The following is a 15279-nucleotide window of genomic DNA, read 5'->3' as shown; positions in this document are numbered from 1 at the left end:
TTCAATGGATCTGTTACTCAACTTGTATGTACAATGAACTGTGAATAACAATCGTTTTATGTGATATCCGTGAAAGATTTTTGGAAATCATTCGCTTTCTCCCCTCAATATAGAAATTCCTCTCTGTTTTCATCCCTTCATTAGTATCAATTTGAATATTACTTTCATCTCGTCTCAAATAAAAGACCTAGTCGAAGAATACATTGATTTTCCATAACTAGGTGGTCTGTTTCAGGAATTACTACCATCCTTATTTGATAAAAATAAGTTGCACTATTATTAACTATTTGTTACCATTTTTTTTCGTAGCATTACATTACGAATTTTGTTGCAATTCAGAATTTCACAAGTGAATTGAATCCGCCTGCTTTTAAGATAAAATATACTTTTCCATTAACTTAACCTAAATATATACAGTCAACTTGATGCCGAGAGTTTTCCAGAGGAAATACAAAAAAGAGTAATGGACAGACATCCAAATGGTCGCGGCTAAACGTTCCATCCATTACGGAATATCTGTGAAATATGCATTGATCATGTACCAGATGCCGAGAATCATACTGCAACCGGCTCAATTTGAATGGTGTTCATTTTACCCCCACTACATGTTCATTTTACCCCCAGCATGTGTTCATTTTACCCCCATATTTGTTCATATTACCCCCGTTAAATGTTAATTTTACCCACATGTTTGGAACATAGATTCTGTAGAAAGAAATTTTCAAATTTATAATAATGCTGATAAAATTCTATTTCCATCGCAATATTTCAACTTGTTACATTGCATAAACATCCTTTTTGAATTCTGAGTAATTGAAAAAGAATCTGACAGCTTCATAAGCTAGAAAACATGAAAAATGCTTAGGGTGTTCATTTTACCCCCAGTTCCTCTATGGTTCCGTGAATCGATATCGAGTAATGGAACATCGACTCATGGAGTATTACCTGTAAGCATTTATCTTGGCAATGTAAGATTTCAATGATTTTTAATTAATATATTCGACATGTGTTCCAATGCTTCAACAATGGATATTCTATGTCATTCATCAGTACTATACCATATAGAGGTAAGGAATCAATTTTAAAACTTTATTTTGAATCCTCTGAAGAACTTTCTTCCTGATTCTATAGAACATGGCTAGCCTGCTAATGTGTTTGAAGGCAATGCTTTGAGTTCTGATGATAAGTTCATTAAGTCCTCAATGTGATTTTTGAAGGTTGAATTCTATCTAGCATTAGATTTAGATTCTGAACTTCATCTGACGAATTTATTGGAATCCCTCTCATCGTGACAACATGTCTACCTGTAGGTTTCAAATTTAGATATTTTGGTTTATGTAGGAATACTATAAGTTGAGTTTTGGAACCATTGCGAGAAAATTTCCATTTTTGCAAATATGAAGAAAAAACATCCAAACTTTGTTACTTTGTTTGACTACAGATGACGAAGCCGTATTTTAGCCTGACGGAATTCCTGGCTTCGCCCATGACAGCAGTAGGAAGGAAAAACCGAGCTTTCCATTAGCGGTTCTATTTCCATCAGCGCTGTTCTTGGATGGTTCGATTATATTTTTTCTGCTGTTGCATTATTGATACGATGACATTCGCCCGAGTGAGATTGCTCTAGATTGGTAGAACACTCTGCTCCTGACATGGAACGGAACCAATATATCTTGCTCTCTCTTTCGGAATGAAGAACTGCGGCCCCAGATGTCAAGTGCCACCGAAGGAACAACCGAAGATCTATTGAATGATTTGTGAGGGGGAAGGGGCACTGGTTGGGGAAAAGTACTCATCGAAACCAATTTGTTCCTTTGTTTTGCCACACAACAAACTTTTCAATCAATGTGACCAAGTGCAGTTTGTCTTATGGTTGAGCGTGCTGGTGTATTGGTGTGTATAGTGGGAGGGAAAGTCACCGGAAAAGTTTCTCCGGTGTTCTACCGGAAAATCAAACGAACAAAGTGAAAAGCCGTGTAAATGACCTCGGTAATTGCAGGGTGGTTAAGTGGTATTTGCCGCCCAATCAGCGCCATGAGTAGGCAATCAAGAAACTTTTCGAGATATTTCTATTTCTGGTCATTTTTTCTGATTCGGAGAACTTTTGTGTTATGGCAATCTGGGAAACTGATGACGAAGTGGGATTTCGCCATGTGAAGACTGTTGATTTCTGAGGTCGATCATGATCATGATCTTTTTAGTTATATTGGCTTCTCTGAGCATTAAGTATTTGTCACAACTGTTGCTAAAAAGTTCTTAAGTAAGATATATGGTTATGTCCAGCAATAGCTGAGAACAGAATAAGTGTTTCCACGAGATAATATATGGGTCGAACTTTTGCCCCATTGGTTCCTTTAAAAACCCCTTACTTTAAAAAGCAAATAAGATTCTAGTTTTATTTTGTTTCATACAATGAAAATTCGACCAGGAATTACTAATTTCACGTCCAAAACCAACGAACATACTATATACTATAAGCTATACATTTTCCAAATCTCAATCGATTTTTATAATATTTGATATGAAAGTTTCTTACTTGCAAAGCATTCGAACCACATTTGTTTTGGATTAAACTAGAAATCTTAAAAGAAACTTTTGCCCCACTTTATTCCTCAGATATGTTAACAAAAGAAGGTCGAATTTTAAGTATTAAGAGTACTTGAAACAAATATCTGTACTGATTGACTATGTCAGCAATACTTTAACGATCATTTTGTTGCACCTGAGTTTAAAATATCAATAATCTACGAGCCCGTCCTGCTGGTTTCCAATTACCCACTGCCGAAGTCTTGTAATTCTTAATTGAAAACTCCTCTCACCCCTTCGGCAGCCACTAGTTATCAGCGGGAAACACATTCGTCGATTATAATAAATCACGCAAGTTGACAAGGTTCCAGATAATTGCATATACACACAGGTGAGCTCGTTTTCCCCGCGCCGCTCGAGCAAAGCCCTTTGCTTACCCTCTGCTGGTCGACCAGCACTAGTTGCACCGCAATGCACCACTATTCGTTTGTGCGAATGCTGAACGATTCTGCCGTTTTACCTCACATTGGTACATTTCTTAATCACATGGGTAAAATGCAATCAAAATCGCTCCAGCCAGCAACCGCAGAGTCTTACATGTCTTACGACGATCGTTAAAGACGACGACGGCCTGTCTCGAGCGTCGACGGGAAAACAAGTGCACACGCATAACTCTCACGGTAATGATGTCGCTCGGTGGGATTCTCCTGGCAAAAGACCACCTTCGGCGAGCGTTGGGGATCTGGAATGGTTGCGTAATTTCGCTGTGAATGCCAAACTATCGCTTTCCGAAATGTGGACGAAACTGCTGAGGTTCCAACTAAGAGTGGTTTCACATACATAAATTACCCGGAGGCATACTTAATTACTAAAAAGTTCACTTTCGCTTTCGTTTACTTTCAGGTAAGACACCGAGAACTAGAGGTCTAGAGGAGGGTTCCCCCTGAAGATCAGACCGGGCGAAATAATGATGCTGAGAGCTGGCGATGGGATTGCCGGCAGGCTGATAAATGGAATGGCTTGTTGACGGTGAAGTATGCAAATTACGATATATTCATACCGGCTTGACAGACTTATTAACTAGTTGGTCATTTAGTTATTCATGAATGAAACACATGATCGGTGCTAGTGTGCGTGGTGAGGTCACATGTGTTTCTCATCAACGCTTGCGTCAGCTTCGAACATGTCGGTACTGGGGTACTGGTGTTTGAACGACGAAGCTATAACGCTGGGTGGCTGAGCTGTAAAAGTTTGTTATTTGCACAATCAGCGGAGGTAATCGTAAATAAAAAACAAGTGCTTTACTGCTGTTGAGTCGAGTTCTGAAACGGAACGAATTGGGGGAAAACACAAAGCTAACACAGTAATGTTTGATGTTTCGCTGATTTTCACGGATATTCAATACCATATTTTCTTTATTTGAATAACTGATAAAGATTGAGTAAAATATATAATAAAATGCATAAAGCACTGATCACGATGACAGATCCAGGGGTCTATGTGGTCGGCGTTAAGTCAGAGAGGACCAAATACAAAACTTGGGAAAATTGGATTTCATTAGATGCGAAATTACCTTAACTCCATTTCACTTTGATCAGATTTTATGAATGCTGTAAATTACGAGAGATATGTTATAAATTTACTGTGGATGATCAATAAAATTCGATAAAAGTGTGCAGTCAGAGTGGACCAAGTACTTATTACCATAACAGCGAAAATGATCAGCGCGCTGAAGAATACGAGGATATTAAACCATTTCAAGAAATTTTACAGATTTGTCGACATCGAATGATTCTTCTACTCGTCGTTCAATATAAATTCATAAACATTACTCAATTCGATGCATTTGATTTTGATTTATCATATCTGGATAGGTGGTCAGAAATTGCAACAATTTCTGTGCAGACAGAGTGGACCAAGTGTTGAAAAGCAATAAACTGATTGATTATTGCATTTTTTGAGTCGATTTCAAAGTCCGATAGGAGTTAATGGTAGTTCTATGGTGTATGTGTGGCATGTCCTAGAACTCGCTTATTGGATCAGTATATTTTGGTCGGTACTCAAGATTTTCATTTGGCCCACTCTGACTGAACGCATATTTGAATATTTCTGGTCTCCAATGCCCTGGCCCTGCAAAACCTTAATTTTCAAGCTATCAAAATGCCACTAATTTCGGGATTGACGATATGAATTATTGAAGAATTTACGATACTGGTGTCGACGGGTCTTGATAATCTGATAATTTTAGGGATATGCACCCAGTTCGACCATGCAAGCAAATGATTGTTATTTTTCTAGAAATTGTGCAGTCAGAGTGAACCAACTCAGTGAAGGGTTGTCTTTTGTTCAGTCAGAGTGGACCAAGAGATTATGATTTTTCATGATTATCACTTCACATTATATTGTTTAAAAGTAACACAAAGATGTGTAGAAATATTGAACCAAAATTGAACCGACTTCAAAAATTACAGAGCATTGGACTTTAATCCCATTTTTCTCAAAATATGAAAAATGCAACTTGGTCCACTCTGACTTAACGCCGACCATATATTGAATGGAATTTTTCGAATACCAGCAATATCCACTCAATTTATTGAAATATTCCGTTTATTTTTATGCTGGGTATAAGAGCCTATGTCATAATTTAAAACGATCAATTGATCCATACAGATTCTCTTAGATCCTAAGGCTTATATTCCACAGTATTTTTGTTAGGGCTTTTTTAATATCCATAGAATTCCAAACGACATTCACTTTTGCTTGAAAGAGTCTATGCAATAATAGAAACCATCAATAACACTGCGGAACACGTTTTTGGCACGAGTACCAAAATACCGCTATTTACTAAATTTAGGGTTGCTGAATTCAGTCCTGTTTTCAAAAACACCAAGGCACGTCTAGTTTCTGAAATATTTTCTGTTGAAAATGCAAAATTTGACTGATTTAGCCAACTTGCATGCAAGTTTGCCAGTTTATATGACAATTTATTCGCTTAATTTGCTACAGAATTTAAATTTCATGTGTATAACAATTATTTTCAATAAAATTCATAATACTTTCGATGCTCAAAAGTTATTTTTTGATGGTTATGAAAATCATTGTATTTTGCCATATAAGAAAAACGAAGAATTTTGTATGGAGACTGCAAGTATGTTGAAAAAAATGGATTTAATCTAAACATAATCGTATAGTTTCAATCAAATTACATCTCAAATGGAAGTTATTGTCCTATTTTGTATTCTTGGTGGATTAGATCACAAAAAAGTTCGATGAACCATACTTTTAATTGCACACAAACATCAATGAAAACAGTGTTTTCTACAACTTTGGCGACCTGTAACTAAAAATTTAGACGTTCTGGAACTTTATGAAAACGGAATCAGATACAGCAACACAAAATTTAATAGAGACACATAATTTTAACCTTGAGACACGCAAAAATGCATTGAGTGATTTTAAAAGGAAATCGAACATCAGGCTATTTCTCCGGGGAATCCTTTAGAGGTTCCTGCAGAAATTCGTCCAGGGATTCCACCAAGAATCTGAAGATTCTCCAACGAAGTCCTCCAACAGAGTCCTCTAGGAGCTCTTCCAAAAACTCTACCGAAGTTGTTCTAATGTGCCTAACAATATTTCCACCAGGAACTACTCCATGGATTCCCACCAGCAATTCCCCCTTGGAGTTCCTCCGGGGACTTCTTTCAGGAATTCATTCAGGGATTTGCTACAGGAATACATCCGGGGGGAATACTTTCGGGTATTTCCATCGAAAATTTCTCCGTATTACGTCCTGAAATTCTTCCGGGGATTTCCTTCAGAAAATCTTTTAAGGATTTCTGGGCATTCCTCCGGGAATTTCCGGCAGAAACTACAGCTAGGGTTTGCTCCAAGAATTCCTGAAGGTATTTCTCCGGGTATTTCTTTCAGGAATTCTTTCGCGGTTTTCCTCCAAAAATTCCTTCAAGTAATTTCTCCGGGGATTTCATTATGAAATTTCTCCAGGCATTTTCTCTCGAAATTCCGTCAAGGATTTTTTCAGAGAATTTATCTGGAGATATCCTTCAGGAGCTTCTCTGGGGATTAGCACCAGGAATATCTCCGGAGATTTCTTCCAAGAATGTTTTTCTCAGGCATACCTCCGGAGATTTTCTCTAGGAATTCCTCAAGCAATTTCATGTAGGGATTGCTCAGGAGATTTGAAGGATTCCTTCGGGGATATCACCCAAAGAACTCCCTCGGGGGTGTGCTCCAGGATTTGCTCCGAGAATTTTATTCGGGGATTACCTCTAAGAATTCCTCTGGGGATTTCCTCCAGAAATTCGTCCGAAGATTTTTTCCAAGCAATCCTTCGAGAATTTTCTCCTGGAGTTTCTCAGTCATTCCAGTAGCAATTTCTTCGGGGATTTCGTGCAGGAATTATTGCTTCAGGGATTTATTCAGATAATTTATCCGGGGATTTCCTCCAGGAATTTCTCTGGGGATTTGTGCCACGATTTTTTACAGGGATTTCGTCCAGGAATTCATCCGGATTTTTTCCGGAAATTACCTGCAGAAATTCTTCCGGGGATTTACACTAGGAATTCCTCCAGGAATTCAAAGGATTCTTCCGTCTTGAAAACCACCGGGGATTTCGTCCAGAAATTAATTAAAAAAATATTACGAGGATTTCCTTCAGAAGTTTCCTTGAGTTTTTTTCATAGATTTATTTTGGAGATTTCCTCCAGGAGTTTACATCAGGAAAACCTCTGGGGATTTATCCAGAAATTTTTTCGGTAATTTTCTCTAGGAATTCCTCTTGGGATTTTTCAGGAATTTTGCATGAAGAAAGTCTCCGGGATTTCCTCCAGAAATTCAAGTATTTCTTCTGGGATATCCCCCAAGATCTTTTCCGGGAATTTTCTGCAGCAATTCCTCAGGGGATTTCCAATAGCAATTCATCTGGGGATTTCTTCCAGGAATTTCAAGGATTCCTCCGAGGATTTACTCCAGGAATTATTCTAGGATTTTCAATAGCAATTCCTCCGAGGATTTTGTCCAGGAATGCTTCCTCGGGATTTGCTCCAAGGAGTTCCTCCAGGTATTTCTATCCTATCAGCCTTTTCAGTCTTTTTAGCTCGCGGAGCACTTTTTAAAATATAATTCATGTGCTGAGCACCTGTTCTGTTCTTCACACTTAAATTATTTTACGGATTCCTGTAAAATCTCAACAGCTGAACAGTTCGGTGAAATAAATTAAAGGAGTACGGTAAATTTTTACAGTATTCGGTGAAAAATCACCGTAATCCGTAAAATTTCGATGGAATTACGGTGTTTAATTTCACCGAACTCTTCAGCTGTTGAGATTACGGTGAAATTCACTGTAAGAGCTGAGTGTGTTCATCACCACAAATCTAGACTTTTAAACACCTAAATAGACCCCACAATTCCTACGAAAAGCGTGAAGTTAGATTTATGGTGATCAATCTCTCGTTAATTTTGACTTTTCTCTTTATTTTTAAATCGAATCTAAAAAAATGATTAATTTGAGCCAACTTTTTGTTTCATGGTTAAACTGTGACAACTGAGCTGGAACAATATTTGATTTCTCGTAAAATTCATAAAAAGTCGTGGCTTGAAAATGGCAGAACTGCATTGACTACAAACGAGTTTCTGTTGCAAACTATTATTTTTTCATGTCTTTATCAACGTATTTCAATTGGTCAACCACAAATTTAGCACTCACAAAATACAGCACCAAACTCTTGAAATATTCCTAATTTTGTATCATGGTGACGAACTTTCGATCATTACAGCAGTTGCATGTACCGCAGATTTTTTTTTCAACGAGGATAAGTATTCCACAAAACTTTCAAATCCTGAAAATTTCAAAACTGTCGGGGAAAATTGGATTTCTGAAGGATTGTTACCCATATTAAATTCAAAAAACCTAATTTTTAAATTAGAACTGTTCCATACAACAATATAGGAAAGTTTTTTCCGACGGAATGTTTTCAACCTTCCAATTACAAAGTCTTAGCTCAAATGCTGTTTTTCGTAAAAACATCCGAGGTACATGGAACATCAATCTACATTTGAACACCGTGTGTATGAAACTCGTAAAAACTCTGTATCGCCATCCTGCATAACGTTGAAGGCATCATTAGGTGAAGATGAACTAAACCATAACTAAATTTTCAAGAGCACAAATCAAGAGAACAAAACACAAGTCTCAAATGAAAATTAAATTGATTGGTCGCAACCAAAGAGTTACCAATCAACTAATGGATACAATTTTCAGCGTGATCAGTTGTATTGTTTTTTTCAAATATATACTCTTGAAATTTCAAGGTAAGACTTTGTTTGGTATTCAAAGCAAAAAGTTAAATTACTTCCAAGCATTGGTACAAATTTTCAAAACTGTCGCGGAGCTAACGCTTGGCGGAGCACCAAATGCTCCTCGGAGCATGACATAAAAACCGCTGCTCTTGAATTTCCTTCAGGAATTCCTCTAGAGTTTCTCTAAAAATAATTTCGCAGTTCTTCCAGCAAATCCTTCGTGGAATTCCATTGAAGGTCCTACAAGAATTTTTTGAGAGTGCCTTATGGAATTTCTTCGAAGTTTCTCCGGGAATTGCGGAGAGCTCAAACGGGAATTCCTTCGGATTATCTCTATAGTTTCTCCTGGAGTTTTATTTTTCAGACTTTCTCCAGGGAATCTTCAGAGCTCCTCTAGTAGTTCCTCGAAAATCCTCCGGAGTTCCACTAGGAATGCCTCTGGAGTTATTTCTCCAGTAAATTCTCCAGAGTTCCTCAGAAAATTTCCCAAGAGTTTCTCCGGGAATTCCTCCAGAGTTTCTTGTATGATTCCTCCGGATTTCCTTTCAGGAATATTTTATTTAAATTTCTTCCAGAATCCCCGAAATTTCGTCCAGAAACTCCTCCAGATATTTCATTGAGAAGTTCCTCCGGGAATTTGCTCCAGAAATTTCTTCTTCTTGTATTTTTTCCTGAGAATTTATACGGGGATTTCAACAAGAAATTTCTCTGGAGATTTACTACAGGAATTTCCAAAAATTCCTCTGGGGTTTCCTCCAGGTATTGCTCTGGGGTATTCCTCCAGGAATCTTTTCCAAGAAATAATCCGGGGTTTCCCTTCAGGAATTCCTCCGGAGTTGTTATCCTCTGGCGATTTGCTACAGGAATTCACCAGGGGATTTCTCCAAAAACTCCTACTTTTCTCCAGCGAGTTCCTGAGAAGATTTAAAATAGTAATTCCTCCTGGGATTCTTCGTCTAGGAATTCCTCTGGAGATTTGGTCTAGAAATTCTTCCGGGGGTTTTGCATAGGAATTCCTCCTGCAATTTAAGTTAGAAAATCCTCCAGTTATTTGCTCCAGAAATTCCTCCGAGAATTTTTTCAGAGGATTTTTTTTTCTGGGAACTCGCACCAGGAATTGCTCCGGAGATTTCCTTTAGAAATTTCTACAGAGTTCCTCCAGAAATTCTATCAGAAATCCTCCGGACATTCTCTCAGAGTTCCTCTAGAAATTTCTATGAATTTTCTTTAGATATTCTATCACAATTTTTGCCGGGAATTCCCTCGGAACTCCATCAGAAATTCCTTCGGGTCTTCTCAAGAAATTCTTCTAATGTTCCTTCGGAAATTCATCGGAGCTCCTCCAGGATATTCTCCAGAGTGCCTCCGAGATTGCCTCCATTGATCTCCGGGAATTCTTTTGGGGTTCCACCGGGAACTACTTGGAATTTGCTTCACAGTTCCTCATGAAAATTTCCGGAATTTCGGCAGAAATTTGTCTGTTAGTGATGCTTTGAAAATCCTCCAGAGTTCCACTGAGAATTCTCCTGGAGTTACTTCGGAAAATTTAGTTGTTGCTCCAGAGGTTCATCAGGATTTCCTCTGGATTTTCTTCTGGTTCCTTTTGGAATTTTTCCGTAGTTCTTTCAGGAATTCCTACAGGAATTGTTCTGGATTTCCCCCATTAATTTTTCTGGAGTACCTCCAGCAATTTCTCCACCGTTCCTCCTGGAATTCATCCGGGGTTCCTGCAGGAATTCCTCAAGAGTTCTTCAAAGAGTTGCTTCAGAGTTCCTTCGGTCAAGATTTTTTTTTCAGAATTCCTTTCCTCCAGCAATTCTTCCGGAGTTCCTCCAGGAATTACTCCCCAAATTCTTTCAAAATTTCTACCGGGAATTACTTTGGAGCTTCACCGGGAATTCTTTCGGATTTTTTTTTTCATGGATCCATCATAAATTTTTTCGGAGTTTCTCCAAAAATTTCTCCAGAGTTCCTCCTGGATTTTGTCCATAGTACCTTGGAGTTTCTCCGGAGTTTCTCTAAAAATACCTCGGTTCTTCCAGCAAATCCTTCGGAGCTCATCCAGGAATTGATTCGAAGTGCCTCCAAAAATTTCTTCAGAGCTCCTCAAAGAAATTCATTGGAGTTCCTTCGAGAATTCCTTCAGATTTCCCCTGAAATATACTTTCGAGCTCTAAAGGACATTCCCTCGGATTTTCGCCAAAGTTTCTCCATGAATTTTATCGGTCTTTAACCAGGAATTCTTCGGAGTTTCTCCAGCGACTCTTTGGAAATCTTCCAGTTCCACTAGGAATTCTTCTGGAGTGACTCCGAGAGTTCCCCTTGATTTCCTCTAGAGTTCTTCGGGGAGTTTCTCATGAGTTTCTCCTAGAATTCCTCCGGAGTTCCTTCAGAGTCCTTCTAAAAATTCCTATTCAGGATTTTTTTCAGAAGTTTTGCTGGAAATTCCTGCGGGTTTCCTCCTTTGATTCTGAAGGATTTTTTCTAGTGTTCCTGTAGAAATTCCTAGGATTTCCTCCAGCAATTTATCGGTATTTCATGATGTTCTCCAGAGTGCCTCCGAGATTTCCTACATAGTTCTCCAGGAATTCTTTTGGAGCTCCACCGAGAATTTCTTCACATTTTTTCCTGGAATTTTTCGGAATTTCTCCAGCAACTCGTCAAAGCTCCTTGAGTAATGCTTTGAAAATCCTCCGAAGTTCCATTACGATTTCTCCTTCTTCGGAAAATTTCCCTGCGAAGTACCTCCAGAATTGTTCCTGATTTCCCTCATAAGTTCCTCCAGGAATTCTTGTGGAATATCTTCAGCAATTTCTACAGAGTTCCTCTAGGAATGCATCAGGAGCTCTTGCAGAAATTCCACAAAAGTTCCTGAAGGAATTCCTTTAGAGTTGCACCGGGCATACCTCCAGCAATTCCTCCGGAGTTCCTTTAGGAATCACTCTCCAAATCTTTCAAAATTTTTTCTGGGTGCTACTTTCGAGCTCGACCGGGAATTCCTTCGGATTTTTTTCCAGGGATCCACCAGGAATTCTTTCGGAGTTCCTCCAGAACTTCCTCGTAGTTCCTCCAGGAATTCGTTTTGAGGTCCTTTTCTTTAGAAAATATTACTTCGGATTTTTTTTTCCAGGGATCCACCAAGAACTCTTTCGGAGTTTCTCCAGAAATTCCTTGGAGTTCCTCCAGGAATTCGTTTTGAGGTCCTTTTCTTTGAAAAATATTCAGTGGTTCCTCCAGCAAATCTGGGAATTCCTTGAGATTTCTCTCTGGAGTATAGTTTCGAGCTCTAAAGGAAATTCTTTCGGATTTCCGCCATAGTTTTTTTCAGGAATTTTATCGGACTTTATCCAAAAATTCTTCGGAGTTGCTCCAGTAATTGTTTGGAAATTTTCGGTGTCCCACTAGAAATTCTTCTGGATTTACTCGAGAATTCTCCTAGATTTCCTCCGAGAAATCCTCCAGAGTTTTCCGGGAATTTTTCCGGAGTTTGTTCAGAGTTCTTTCTGAAATCCCTCCGGAGTTCCTCAAGGAATTTGTTCACAAATTCCCCGGAGTTCCTCCAGCAATTTCACTGTATTTCATCCAGCAATTCGTCGGGAGTTCCTTTGCATTTTCACCAAAAACTGTTACGTAGTTTTTCCACCTTCAGGAATGCTTCGGAGTTCTTCAAGAAATTACCGTGGAGTTCAGGAGTATAGGAATGCTTCAGGAGTTTCTCTATGAATGGTCCAGAGTTCCTTCATGATTTTATTCAGATATCCTCCAGGAATTCCTTCAAGAGTTGCTCCGGAAAGTCCTTCGGAGCTCAACCGATACTTCCATCGGATTTTCTCAATTGGTCCTCCAACTATTTCTCTGAAGTTTCTTCAGTAATTTTTTGGCGTTTCTCCAGGAATTCCTTCGTAGTTCCTCCAGGAACTCTTCCGGCGTTCCTTCAGAAATTACTCTGGTTTTCTATGAGAATTACTTTTGACTTCCTCCGGGAAAATACTCCAGAGTTCCTCTGGGAACTCCAGTAATTCTTCCACACTTCCCCAAGAATTCTTTCAGAATTCCTCTATCATTCCTTCGGAGTTCCTTCAACAATTCCTTCGGAGTTCCTTCAACAATTCCTTCGAAATTCCGGTTAAACTCCATCGCAAATTTCTCATCAGTTCTTCCGGAAAAATCTCCAGAGCTATGCCAGGAATTCCTCAATGGATTCAGCTTGAATTTCGCTTTTTGCAGCTCAGGGCTGAAAGTCTCTATGATAAAGCAAAAAAAAAAAACAGCCAGTGCATGTCCGTGCGGTTTGGTCTATTTTTACTGGACTAATTAAATTGACAGGTCCATTTTCGGTAAAAATTTGGATCAAAATATGGACCACCGGTGAAGTTGCCCGAAGGCCTATATTCTATGAGGTCATTGAAGGACTTAGAATATCCATAATAATCAATATAATATATTGAGCTTGAGCTTAATTGACCGCCCTTGGTTGTTGCTCCAGTTTCGCCAGATCAGGTGCCATTTCATAAGGAACAATGCCATTTCATAAGGAACAGATGCCTGCTTTGGACTAACAGACATCCTCAGTGCTGGTGGTCTTCTATTTCTAGGGCAACAATGGCACCTGCCAAGTCAGAATGTAGATCATTGAGGGGAAGGGAAGGAATTGTTATTGTATTTCAAAACTGGCCCCCGACAGTAGACCGGATATACCCCTGCATTTACGCCAGTTAATGTGGGAAGGTATAGGGATAAAGAGGATTGCTTTTGGGTAAGCAGACTGTCTATGTATCAGGTGTAAGGAAAGACGTGCCAGAATGATGGAAGAATGGAAGCGAAGGGTAAAAACGGCTTCTTGTCCATCTCTGGTTCTAGTGATTGCTATGAACGAATAGTTTCGGTGTGACAGAAGTAAGTGAAAGATTCAACTACAAAGTACGAGGAAAAAGAAGGGTCGGGGATTGTACACATGACCTTCAGCTTATGAAGCAGAAGCGGTTTCCATTAGACCACCAACCCCGTTAATATTTGTTCAAAATATAACTTAAAAAACGATAAAGTTGAAATCGATGTAAAAAAATCAATTATTCACTCAAACAAAGCCTTTAATTTATTTATTTTTCTTAATACTTCTTACATTATGAAGTAGATCAAGAAAGCAATCTTTACCAAATTACCTGAGTTTGGAAAGTGATATTCTCTACTTCGATCATTACCCGAACAGACCTTAAACTCACAGCACATTAAATTCCCCTCATACCCTAAGTGAAGAATCACGATGTTCTTTTCATATCCCACGACGTCAGACAATTTCCGTTGTTTTTTTCTTCCTTCATCAAAAACTGTAACGCTTTATCTCCACGGCGGCATAAGCCAAGTGCCAGAGTGCAGTGCCGATTTATTGCAGATTGCTTCAAGTGGGCGTGACACGCGGCAGATTATTTATAGTTGCAGAATTGATTACTTCACGCGCCGGGCTCCCACGGGCGCCAAACAGAACGAGCGACGATCTGCTCTTCTTCTTCTTCTGAGAGCGTGTACTTCACATTGCACCAATTCAGATGGAAAAGTAAAGATTCATCGGGGTACTACGTTTGATGAGCGCTCGTGATCTGCTTTGCCGTCTGCAAAGTCTAGTCATGGTATCGCTGGATAGTTGACTCAACACAGCCACTTGATGGAAAACGAGAGTATTTTGCAGACGCAGAGTTCCTTTTTTTCACTCCGAAAGATTGGCGCAGAATTCCTCCCCGGAGGAGGCTTTGCAGGTATAAAGGTTATGCTATTATTTCATAACCCAGTGAGCTTGGCTTGCCAGGCTGGGAAGACTATGCGCTGGACGGGGTCTCGCAGCATGGATTGCATAAGGAGTAGCTAGGCAGCAGCACAGCAGTGCAGTTGTTCTTCTACGAGACAGATCGGGACTAGAGGTATTTGATATGTATTTCGAATGATTCCGCGGGATCCCATTAGGTAAAATTTCTGATTAGTTTTGTCAAATTGAAAAAGATTCTTCCAAATTTTTCGTTAACAAATGAAACAAAACTACGTTCAAAATACGACTATCAACACACGAAGATAAATTTCCATTTTTTCATTTTCTCGCCGAGGGCAGAGTAGTCTCGTTGGTGGTATTTTGGGTTGGATCAACAAAAGATCCGTCTTTGAAATTTTTTGGTACTTTTAAACTGTTTATTGGTAATTTCCAATTTGGATTGTACGATAGGGGCCTTCCTTAGCCGAGTGGTTAGAGTCCGCGGCTACAAAGCAAAGCCAAGCTGAAGGTGTCTGGGTTCGAATCCCGGTCGGTCCAGGATCTTTTCGTAATGGAAATTTCCTTGACTTCCCTGGGCATAGAGTATCATCGTACCTGCCACACGATATACGAATGCGAAAATGGCAACTTAGGCAAAGAAAGCTCTCAGTTAATAACTGTGGAAGTGCTCATAAGAA

The sequence above is a fragment of the Aedes aegypti genome, chromosome 3 (assembly GCF_002204515.2).
Source record: "Aedes aegypti strain LVP_AGWG chromosome 3, AaegL5.0 Primary Assembly, whole genome shotgun sequence".
NCBI lineage: Eukaryota > Metazoa > Arthropoda > Insecta > Diptera > Culicidae > Aedes > Aedes aegypti.
This window is presented reverse-complemented; position numbering follows the sequence as displayed.